Here is an 11,587-nt window from a genome sequence, read left to right on the forward strand (position 1 = left end):
CTTTACTAATGAATAGATATTGAGTACTTTTTAATGTATCTATTGGCTATTTATATATCTTCCATTGCGAAGTCTTTTCGAATAACTTGCCCTTTTTATAATTGAGTTATGAGTTCTTTTATATTCTGGATAGCAGTCCTTTGTACATTTGTTTTCCCCCAGTGTATGTATTTATTTTCCTAATGATATCCTTTGTTGAGTTAAAATTTTTAATTTTGATAGTCTAATTTATCAATTTTTCTTTTATGATCATTTTGTTCTGCTTTCTATTTAAGAAATAATTGCTTAGCAGTAAGTTTCAAAAATAGTCTTCTATGTTTTCTTCCAAAATCTTTATAGTTTTAGCTTTTATATTGAGGTCTATGATCCACCTTGAATTAATTTTACTTGTTTGTGTGTGGTGTGGGGTAATGACGGATGTTCTTTTTAAAAATATGGATATACATTTATTCCAGGACCCTTTATTGAAACATTTTCTTTCGTTGAATTACTTTGACATCATTATTAAACATCAAATGACCTTAGAAGTATAGGTTTACTAATGGGTTTTCTATTTCATTCTGTTGATGTAGATTGACTCTATCAACCTAGCAATTGTCTTCATTACTCTAGTTTTACAGGAAACCTAGAAATTAGGTAGTATAACTCTTTTAACTTTTTTTCACTTGATCAAACTAGCTAGGTGATTAAAATTTCATTGATATTTTCTAAGAACTATCATTTAGGTTTTTAAAGTTTTTCTGTTGTTTGCTAGTTTTCCATTTATTGATTTTTTGTGTGATCTCTATCATTTTCTTCCTTCTCCTTATTTTGATTTTGCTTTGCTCTTGCTTCTATAGATTCTGCTGGTAGAAATTAGGTCATTGATTTTAAGCCTTCATTCTTTCCCAATGCAAATATTAAGTCCTAGAAAAGTAAAATAACATGACAAAGGATATGCACCTTTATAATGATATAGTTAGTTTTTACACTTAGTCTAATAGCTTTTAGTCCAGTGTTTTTCCACTGGATCATACCACCCACTTCATCTTTTCTGTGCCTATATTTACAGCATGCTTTTTTTTCTTTTTCTTTTTTCATTGTTCAAAATATTACAGATGTCCCCCTTTTTCCCCATTGACCCTTCCACCTCACATCCACTCCCTGCCCCAGGCCTCCACCACACTATTGTCTGTGTCCATGGGTTATGCATATAAATTTTTTGGTTAATCCCTCCCCACCCATCCACCCCTGAGATTCGTCAATCTGTTCCATGCTTCTATGTTACTGAATCTATTCTGTTCATCAGTTTATTTTGTTCTTTAGATTCCACATATGAGATCATGTGATGTTTGTCTTTCTCTGCCTGGCTTTTTTCACTTAGCATAATTTCTCCAGGTCCATCCATACTGTTCCAAATGGTATGAGATCCTCCTTTACAGCCGCATAGTATTCCATGGTGTAAATGTCCCACAGCTTTTTTATCCATTCATCTACTGATGGGCACTTGGGCTGTTTCCAGATCTTAGCTATTGTAAACTGTGCTGCTATGAACATAGGGGTGCATGTATTCTTTCTGATAAGTGTTTCAGGATTCTTAGGATATAGTCCTATTAATTTTATCCTGAATGGCCTATGAAATGTTCTGGATGACAGACAAATTCATTATTAATTACCTTATAGTAAATAATAAGCACATCACCTCTCCACCCCCTTTCACCCCAGGCCTTAGCCCTGGGGTAATACAATAAAAGCCAGATGGAAAAACCTCCTACCTGAGCAGCTTGACACTCCATGGGCAAGGGGTGAACAGTGGATTCATTCCTTTTATATATAGAAGATAGAGAGTGACATTCCTTTCCTCATGAAAGTAAAAAAAGTATTTTTACATATTTGAGAGGGGACATGAAGGATCGTGGATTCTCAGTCTAAACCCTGTGAAATATAAAACTGTCTTTCTAAGAGTCAGGTAAATGGCTGGTGTTTCTGGCTTTTAAGACAGAGATGATTTCAAGGTCTGGCTTTCATACCGTTTGAAGTGTAAATACATAGGCTAATAGGGCTCTGTCTTCCTGGAACCTTGGGGACTTAACTTAGGGATCTAGTCCTGTCATTTGACAACCTTAGACAAATGGCTACAGACTTATTTCTTATAGCAGGTTTTTATGGGCAGTGAAGGCAAATATTATCATTATAGCATATACATTTCTGTGTATCAGAAGGCTAGGATATTGATAATAAGCTAGTATAAAAATTTTACTAGAAGTCTTAAACGATGCAAAAAGACAAGAATAAGAAAAATTTATCAGGACAGAGAACAAGAGAATTGTGGCATCTTCTACAGTCTAAACAATGTGTACACAGAATATTCAGGGAACCACACAAATAAATTATTAACACTAATAAAAAATTCAGCAAGCTTGCTGAATGCACGATCTAAATATAAAACTTGACAGAATTCCTGTGCAGTAACAAATTTTTAAAAATTTGTGAAATAAAATTTCATTCATTATAGTAAAAAACTGATAACTAGAAATAATTCTCATAGAAACTATAAATTCGTTACTTGAAAAATTAGAATATTTAATTGAAGACTCAAAAAAAGGGGGGAGGGATATAACCTGTTCGTGGAGGTCAGTCTCAGCATTGTGAAATCTCAGTTCTCCTAGATCTGTGAATTCACTGCATCCCCAAGGAATTTTTGAGGAATTTGAAAACCTGATTCTAAAAGTCATATGAATGAAGGTCCAAAGAAGAAAATTTTGAATAATAAAGAAAACTTGCTCTATCAAAAAATAAGAAGTAATATAAACTTAGGGTTCTCAGAGAAACAGAACCAACAGCAGATAAATATCAAAAGCAAAAAAGGTAAGATTCCCAGAGACCAAAATTAATGCAAAGTCAGGCAGGTGCCTGGGTGCTAGAGTTGGAATTCCACAAAGGATAATCACATTGGTCGCAGAAGCCACTATAAAACTTTATGACAATAATTTCGAAAGTACAAGTGAAATAGACAATAAATACATATGTTGAAGGAAGCAGAAAAGGAGCACAAGGCGGGGAGAGTTATAATGGGTACAGTGAATCTGCGCACACAGTTACGGAGGCTGAGGAGCCCCAAGGTGGTCACTGAGCAGGCTGGAGCCCCGGGGTCAGAGCCTGTTTCCATCCCGTGTCCCGAGGCCTGAGGAGCAGCAGGCCCGCGGGAGCCAGCTCCCCGCCGAGCGCAGGCGCCTGGTGCCCCAGCTCAGGGTCAGGCAGAAGCTGCGCTTTCTCACTCGGCCTTTTTGTTCCACGCGGGCCTCCCACTGCCGCCCGAGGCCTGCGCCCTGCTTTACTCGGTGGGTCCCCCCCCCCCCCAGCCACGCTAACCCTGCCCCGAGGCGCTCTCTCAGACAAGCTCGCCGATTGTCCGGGCCCTTCACGGTCCAGGCAAGTTGACACATAAAATCAACAATAATACGTAAAACTATTACAATAACTAACTTGTAAATTCTACTTCCTCTGTACCAGGCACTATTCTGAGCACTTTGCATAAGTTAATTCTCACAGCAACTTGATGAAATAGGTATGATTTTTATCTTCATTTTATAAATGAAATCTAGGCTCACTGAGATTGGGAACCTAAACATTTATTCCAATGGCGTTTATTCTCTTAATACAGTTATGATATTAATTGATTTTCAGAGGTAAAACCAATTTTGCATTCCTCTTATAGTTCCCCTTGGCCTTGGTGTGTAACACATTTTATATATTGTGGGATTTACTTTGTTAGTATTTTATTTAGGTTTTTTTTTTTTTTTGGCTCCTATATTCATAAAGGATATTATTCTGTAGTTTTCCTTTCTTGTGACATCTTTTGTATCCGGATGATGCTAGTATTGCAAAGTGTTCCCTCCTCTTCTATTTTTTGGGAGAGCTTGTAGAAGATCGGTTTTCATTCTTTTCTGAATGCTTGGTAGAATTACTGGAGGACCAACTGAATTAGGGCTTTTCTTTGTGGGAAGTTTTTAAATGGCTCATTCTATCTGTTATTCATGGTTGACCTACTAAGATTTTCTATTTATTCTTGAATCAGTTTTGACAATTTGTGTCTTTCTAGGAATTTGTCCATTTCACCTAACTTGTTGGCAAACTTTTATTCATCATATTCTCTTAAAATCCTTTCTGTTTCTCTAAGGTTGATAGTTATGCACCACTTTGTTCCTGATTTTGGTAATTTACATCTACTCTCTTATTGTTTATCATTCTAGCAAAAGTTTTGTCAATGTTGTTGATATTTTCGATGAACCAACTTTTAGTTTTATTAATGTTCTCTATTGTATTTTTCTCTGTTTCATTTATTTCTGCTCGAATCTTTATTATTTTCTGTCTTCAACTTGCTTTGTATATAGTTGCTCTTATTTTTCTAGTTTCTTAAGATGAAACATGAGGTTATTCATTGAGATCTTTCTTCTTTGTTAATGCATGCATTTGCAGATAGAAATTTCACTCTGAGCACTGATTTAGTTGCATCCTATAAGCTTTGTCATGTTTCAAAAATATTTTCTAAGGTCCCTTGTGATTTCTTTTATGACCAATTGGTTATTAGTGTATTTCATTTCCAGATACTTGTCAATTTCCCAAATTTCCTTCAGTTATTGATTTCTAATTTAATTCCTATGTGGTCTGAAAACACATTCTATTATTTCCATTATTTTTAAAGTATTGCATGTGTTTTATGGCTCAGCATTTTGCCTACTCTGGAACTTTTCTGTGTATGGGGGCTTGGAAGGAATGTGCGTTCTATTGTTTGGTGGAGTGTTCTAGGGAGATTTGTCAGTTCTAATTGGTTTATAGAATTGTTCATTTTATTTCCTTGTTGATCTTCTGCCAGGTTGTTCTACCCATTCCTGAAAGTGGGGTTGTCTCCAGCTCTCACTGTTGAACTGCCTGTTTTTACCCTTCAATTCTGTGATTTCTGCTTCTTGTCGCCTTGTCCCTTTCAGTGTGGAATTTATATCCTATGAGCGAGTAGGGGCAGAGGCCATCAGGGCCCCAGTATTTTCAGTGGGTAGCACTTGGAATAGAGCATCTGCACTACGAATGGTAGCCATTGGGTGGGGGAGTACAGACCCAGTCCTTTTGGCCTCACCTGCCTGGAATAGGGCTTCTGCAGCATGGGGCTTGCAGATGAAAAATTCCAGAAGCCTACCTTTCCTGAGGTGAAACTGTAGCATCAAACTGGGAGCTGGAGGGAGAGGGAGTTTCTCTGTCTTCTTGGCTGCACATGTTCTGGGTAGAGCTTCCCAGGAGCCAGGAATGGGTATAATGGACTGGATCATGGCTCAAATGCCACTGGCTCTTACTCTTCTTACTGAGATTTAGTAGATGTTCTTGTGCTGTAGAACATTTAGAACAAATTCCATAGGTTATGAATAATTATGGTTTTTTATAATTTGCACCAGCTAAATTGTTGTTTTTCCTGGGTTTGCGAGCTTCCTCAGGCAGCACCTTGGGGACAAGATCTTGGCACCTTATTCAGTCAAAGCATAACATCTTTGGCTTGCTTGTGCAGTCTCTGGTTGCATGGTATTACATTTCAGGCCAAGCCTGATATTGGACTCTGATTTTACCTGGATTTAAGACAGAAGCTAAGGTATTACCCGCAATCCATACATAGCGTATAGCTTTATAATTATAATAACTTATCCGTTATATTTCTCTCTAGTAGCCATGGCCCCTGTGGTTCTGGTATAATTCAAACTAAGGCAGAAATCATTCACATGACAGAACTGATTTTACTGGACACAGGGCTTTGCCCCTATCATGAGATTAGTTAAGCAAAGACTGGCTGCTTATGTTTCAATGAAAGAGGTATTCCTAAATATTTTATAAACCCCCAAATTAAAACCATTTTCCAGGTCTCTCTTATCAATTCCAATCATTTTCTAATACAATCCTTTCCCCATGTCCATATAACAGCAGGCGTGGTGGTGGGGAATGGAACTCTTACCAAGAGAAATAGTGTAATGGAGCCCCCTTTCCTTTTTATTCTGAGTTCTAGAAAATCATCTTGTCATTGTGAGTTCTTGCTATTTTACAATACTCAGTTTTCACCTGAAAAATTTGAAGAGTCCTGGTTTTATTAGATATCTTATTTGGTATTAGAAATCATAAATATCAGATATTATATATCAAATGAGGAAGAGGCATTATTTACCTTTCCTATTTTATTTTGTGAGCGCTCTAATTGGGTCCAAACTTTGGGAGCATCCTTATTTAACAGAGAAGTTCCAACTTGACAGGAAAGGAAAGCCATTATATGTTTGCCCCTATTCAAGGCTAGTTGCTGGGTGGAAGATGCTCAGTGTAGATGAGGGAAGGAAGAGAGTTTTAAGTTTTTTGGTCCCTTTGGGTTTAATGTCTAATTCTATTTTAGCATTGGAGCTCTTTTGGTTTTTTTTTGTAAGCTCATTCTTACAACATGGTGAAACTCACCATCTACACCCATTGGCCTCATGTGACAGGACAAGATTCTCACATCCTGACGTTCCTCTTGCCACAATTTCATCTTCATTTCTCATTTTGTAGGTTTAAGGCCCAGAAAAACTAAGTGATTTGTCCAAAATCAGTCAGTTATCTTGCCTCTGAGGGTGATCTTTTGAGCCTACAGTGCTGGCTCTTAGGAGAGGTAGTTTCACAGTGTAGATAGGTCTCTACATCTTTTTCCTTTCCCTCTCCTGAGTCTCCTAGGTTCCCTTGTCAGGAAGTAGCAGTGAAAATGAGGATGAGAGTTCATGTTCTACCTTCCTTGCCACAACATACACTGTAGTTACTTTTTTTTTTTTAATGGCAGTGTCACATTATAGTGGAGCCTCCAAACGCCTGAGTGACTTTGTGGAGCAGAGCTCTGGGCTTACCGATTTTAGACACGTAGAATGACAAAGATATATTTTGTTGTGTCAGTCCTCTGAGATTTTGGGGCCAATTTATTACTACAGCATAACCTGCTTTGTCCTTAATAATATAATTTTCAAAACTCAGTAGGAGAAGAGATCGCTTCAAGCCACTGTTTGCACAAAATACTCATTTTGAAGACAATGTGCTGAATTGTCTGATATTGAGGAGATGGCATCTGCTGTCAGCTGTGGACCAGCAGGGAGAAGCAAGCTTAAATGATGGCAAAGGCATGAGAGGATTCTTCGGTTTTCTTCTAATTCAATAGGCTACTCTTATGCTTTGGCAAAACTCATGCTTGCCTGTAGGTAAAATTGACTAAATTTTAATTGTTGTGCAACACGAGGAGCTAATAGGACATATATTTAAACTTGAGGGTCTAACTTTTAAAAAAATATTTTAAAATGCATTTGAGAATAGTCTGGTTAAAATCACCCAGTAAGAAAGACACTGAAGATATTAAATTTGCTGAATGACGTTACAGTGGATCCTAATGGCACTAAAGAATTTGCCAGTAATATGATTTCTTTATATGCTGCAGTCATTTTTATGTTACATTAACTTCATTTTGCATTTTTTGGATCATTCTCATGCTGCTTAGAGTGCATTGGGTTGTAGCTTAATTGCCTTACTCTGCAGTATTAAATAACCTATAAAAAAAAGAATAAAAGTCTGAATTAAAAGAAATGAGCCTTGGTCACTATAGCTGGAATAGGAAAGCAAAACAATAGGATCATCCCAAAGGTAAACGGAATATTAAGCAGAACATATCACTAGAATAAGATTTCAGAAGATTTCTTAGGGAAAAAAAAACAACCAGAAAAAAACCCCACCCCAAAATGGACCACTGGGGACTTAATTTAAATCTGAGTTAAATGAAGATGTAAATGTAACTCAGGGATAATCTCTATTTTACAAACAATACATCTTTATTAATGTTTTACACCTAATTTAAAATGTCCATATTCTAACTGCTCTCAGCAATATATCATAAACCATAACTAATGAAACTTATAGGCTTTTAAAAATTGCCTAATTAATTCCTTTTCAAAGCCATCTGCTTTCTATTATAATTAGAAAGGGGAAGATGTGAAAAGGACAGGGTTATCTGGTTATTTTTCAAAAGTAGGGTTGTTAATGCATTAACTATTACTAAACAGTCGTTGCCTTCCCACAGTAGCTGTTTTTTACAGTTGCATTCAAGGAAAGACTTCAAGACCGAAGTTCGTAAAAATTGGCGTAGTTTTCATAAATGCTAGTTAGCTGAGTTTGTTTCCTTCTTTGATTGTATTTTTTTGTTGTTGTGTTCTGTTTTTATTTTTACAAAGTAGAAAACTCTGAAAGAGTTCCTGAGTCGAATGTGAATCAGAACATTCTTACTATATTTGCTAACTTGCTTAATCAAGATACCTGCTTCTGTGACTTCAGCTGTCAGCTCCAAATGCATGCACTCTCACATGTAGAGATCTTAAATTAGGACTTTTCTTCTTTTTCCAGGATGAGTTTCTAATGTTTTAGTAGAAAATGCAGGTCCTTATTTTTCTTTTGAATTTCTCTGAAATAGCTCCTTCTTTCCCCGCCATGGTCACCCTCCCTAGCCCTTCCCGACCCTCCATAGCTCGCCAGCACGGGGCAGTGGCTCCTCTACTGGTCTCCTTGCCTCCCTTCCTTGACTCCAGTCTTTCCTCCTCATGACCAGAGCAGCCCTCATAAAACATTCCTGTCGTCCTGGTTTGTGCCTGCATATCACCCTGGCGCTTCTGTTTCATCCATGGACTAGAGTAAGAGGATGACAGCCTCAGGCTTGAGGATTTATGTGGCCCTGGTCCCATTCTGTGTTTTCCCTCTCACCGTGTGTCACATCTTAACCACAAGTCCCTCCAATCCAGCCAAGCCAGTGTGTGGACTGGACAACAGAACCACAGTTCTCCTTCCTGATTTGAACCTTTTCATCTGTATTTCTCACCTAGAATTTCCCACTGTGTGCCCACCCAATCAGTCTTAGTGCATATTTACCATGTTCCTCTTTCTTTTTATAGACCCTTTACTCAACACCTATGTAGTGGGCATTTGCCATGGATCGTGTCTCCAAAGCTGATCTTGATTGGAGCTGAGGGAAGCGGCTTTGTGCCTAACTCCCTTGTGACTTAGCTCCTGTAAGTTCCTGCTTTGTTCCATATGTAGCAGAAAGAATACTGGCCTGAGAGGAGGCCTCCAGAGTAACTGCTCTCTGAACATGCAGAGAACCTCCTGCTGTTCACTCTCTCACCACTTCACAGTGTCAATAGATCAAATAGGTACCCAGGACATTTGTTGTTGTTGCTGAATAAACTGTGCCTTGCACAGATCTTACCCTTCCTAGGATAAAGTCTTCTAATTTGTGAAAGAAAAAATTGAAATTAGTGTGTCACTGATGTAATTCCATAGTTCTTGTCATTGCACATGCATTTTCTATGGCCATGAATTGTTGGTCAACTTTCTATACCCATATATATTATATTGAGTGATCTTTGCAGAAAGAACTATAAATTCTCTATAGATGAGTATTGCTTGATTTCCAGCATCTTAAGCATTTTTATTACAGCTCTCGTTTGGGGACATGATTGTCTTACCTCCCACCCCTTTTAAATCATTGTAGGAAGGTTTTTTTGTTGCTGCTCCTGAAATGAACGCAAAAGTAGCATTCCTAATACAGTGTGACTGTCACAGATGACTTTCAAGAACATTAAGTTTGCTTATATTTACCACATGAGGGCAGTTTTAGGAAAGGAAACATTAAACTCTTTTCTTAAATGGCAGTCGCCTCTCCAGTGATACCCAGTACAGCAAAGTTACCCAGCTCTGCTATTTACACGCTGAGAGGACAGAATGCAGCCTCATCTCAGAATCAGAGTGACAGCAAATTCTGTTATTAAACGAAAAGCCCCATCTCAGTCAGTGATTTAATCATGCATAAAGCCCCGAAGGGGCTGGCGTGTAGGCAACGCACATGTGGGAACCAAATTTTCCTGTGGGAATTTAAGCGCTGGGCTGGGCTGGCACTGGGCTCTGGGCTTTTTAATGTGGCGTATTCAGTCTGTAAAGATTAGCATTACCAACATCACACCATGATCTCAAAGATTAAAACAAAGTGAGAATAATTCACATTTTGTTGGTAAGGTAGGGCATACAGTACATTTTAAAAGCTCCTTAGATGGTCCCATGAACAGCCAGACCTTAAAACCAGCCCTATCCTAAGTCTTCATAAGGACAAGCATCTTACGTGTGTTGAAAACGTTCCACTGAACACTGCAGAGCACCTGGACATCAAGCAATAATCATGGAATCATGTTTTTCTGCACAGACATACCTTCCTACACATGACTTGCATGAATTTTACTATTCATATAACCAAAGAAAAAAATTATGTATAATACTACAGTAATTTTTCAATTTTAATTCTAGAGAAACATCCACATATCATCCATCGAACAAAGTTGTAGTTACTGGTAGTGAAGAGAAGTACAAGAAGTGAGCCGTTCGTTGTAGATGTTGCCCATGGGTTTAATTTATCCTATTTACTCTTTCAAGGGATCTGAAGGAAGGATGCTGTTTATGTCTTAGCTACTCCTCGTGTCCTTTAGTAGAATCTTACAAAAAGATGCAAGTTTTGGAAAGAACGAGAGCCCCTGAAGGCTAGGAGGACAGGGGCCTATTTCTCAAAGACTAAACCCACCGAGTGTATGTCAGGATCTCAGGGCCGTAACCGTGACTGATCCCGAGAGAAAGTGAGGACCTGAAGATCGCTAGAATGTGGGCTCCTCGGGACGGGGGCTTTGTCTGTTTCATTGCTGTATCGTCAGCCCTTAGAACAGTGGCAGGGATAATTAGGGATCACTTAGGGAGGTTCTTCCATCCTTCCTACCAGGATGCCTCCAGATAACACATTTCCCTCTTTCTTAGTTTACCTTTTTTCTCTCTTATTCAGCACATCCTTCAGTAAACGGTCAAGAAAGGGCTTGTGTGGGAGTTTTATGTGGGTTTGTGCGTGTGTGTTTTATAATTGGCACTCATAAAATGCCTTTTTTATCTTCACACTTGGTCGATAGTTTGGCTAAGTAGAGCGTTTGGATTAAAGACCCACTACCTTCAAAATATTGGAAGCATTTCTTCGTTTTCTTAGCTCCTGCTATTGTTATGATCTTCAATTCACTGTTTGTCATTTGTTTTACTACTGCTGTTGGTCTTGCTGCTCTCGGAAAGTTTTAAGGACTTTTCTTTGTCTCCAGTGTTCTGAAATTTTACCACGCTGTGTCTCAGTATAAGGTTTTCTTAAAACATCAAGCTGGGGATTTGACAGGCCCATTCATTTCATTCTGGGAAATGTCCTAGTATTTTTCCTTAAAATCTTCTTCCTTTCAATGATCTCTGTTACTTGTTCCTCACAGACCTATTACTAAAATGTTGGCTCTTCTAGATTAATCTTTGAATTCTGGTTTCCTCCTATTTTTATCTTTTGTGTGTTTTTCTGATCTATTAAAGATTACTTTATGCTCTGAAACTTTTTCTGAATTTTTAGTGCTCTACCATCATGTATTTAATTTCTAAGAACTGTTTCTTCATCTCTGTGTTCTTTTTCTTATAGCATCCTGTTTTGGATTAATGGGTGTGCTAAAATTACATATAAAAT

Source organism: Miniopterus natalensis, chromosome 3 (genome assembly GCF_054644295.1).
Source record: "Miniopterus natalensis isolate mMinNat1 chromosome 3, mMinNat1.hap1, whole genome shotgun sequence".
In the NCBI taxonomy this organism is placed as follows: Eukaryota; Metazoa; Chordata; class Mammalia; order Chiroptera; family Miniopteridae; genus Miniopterus; species Miniopterus natalensis.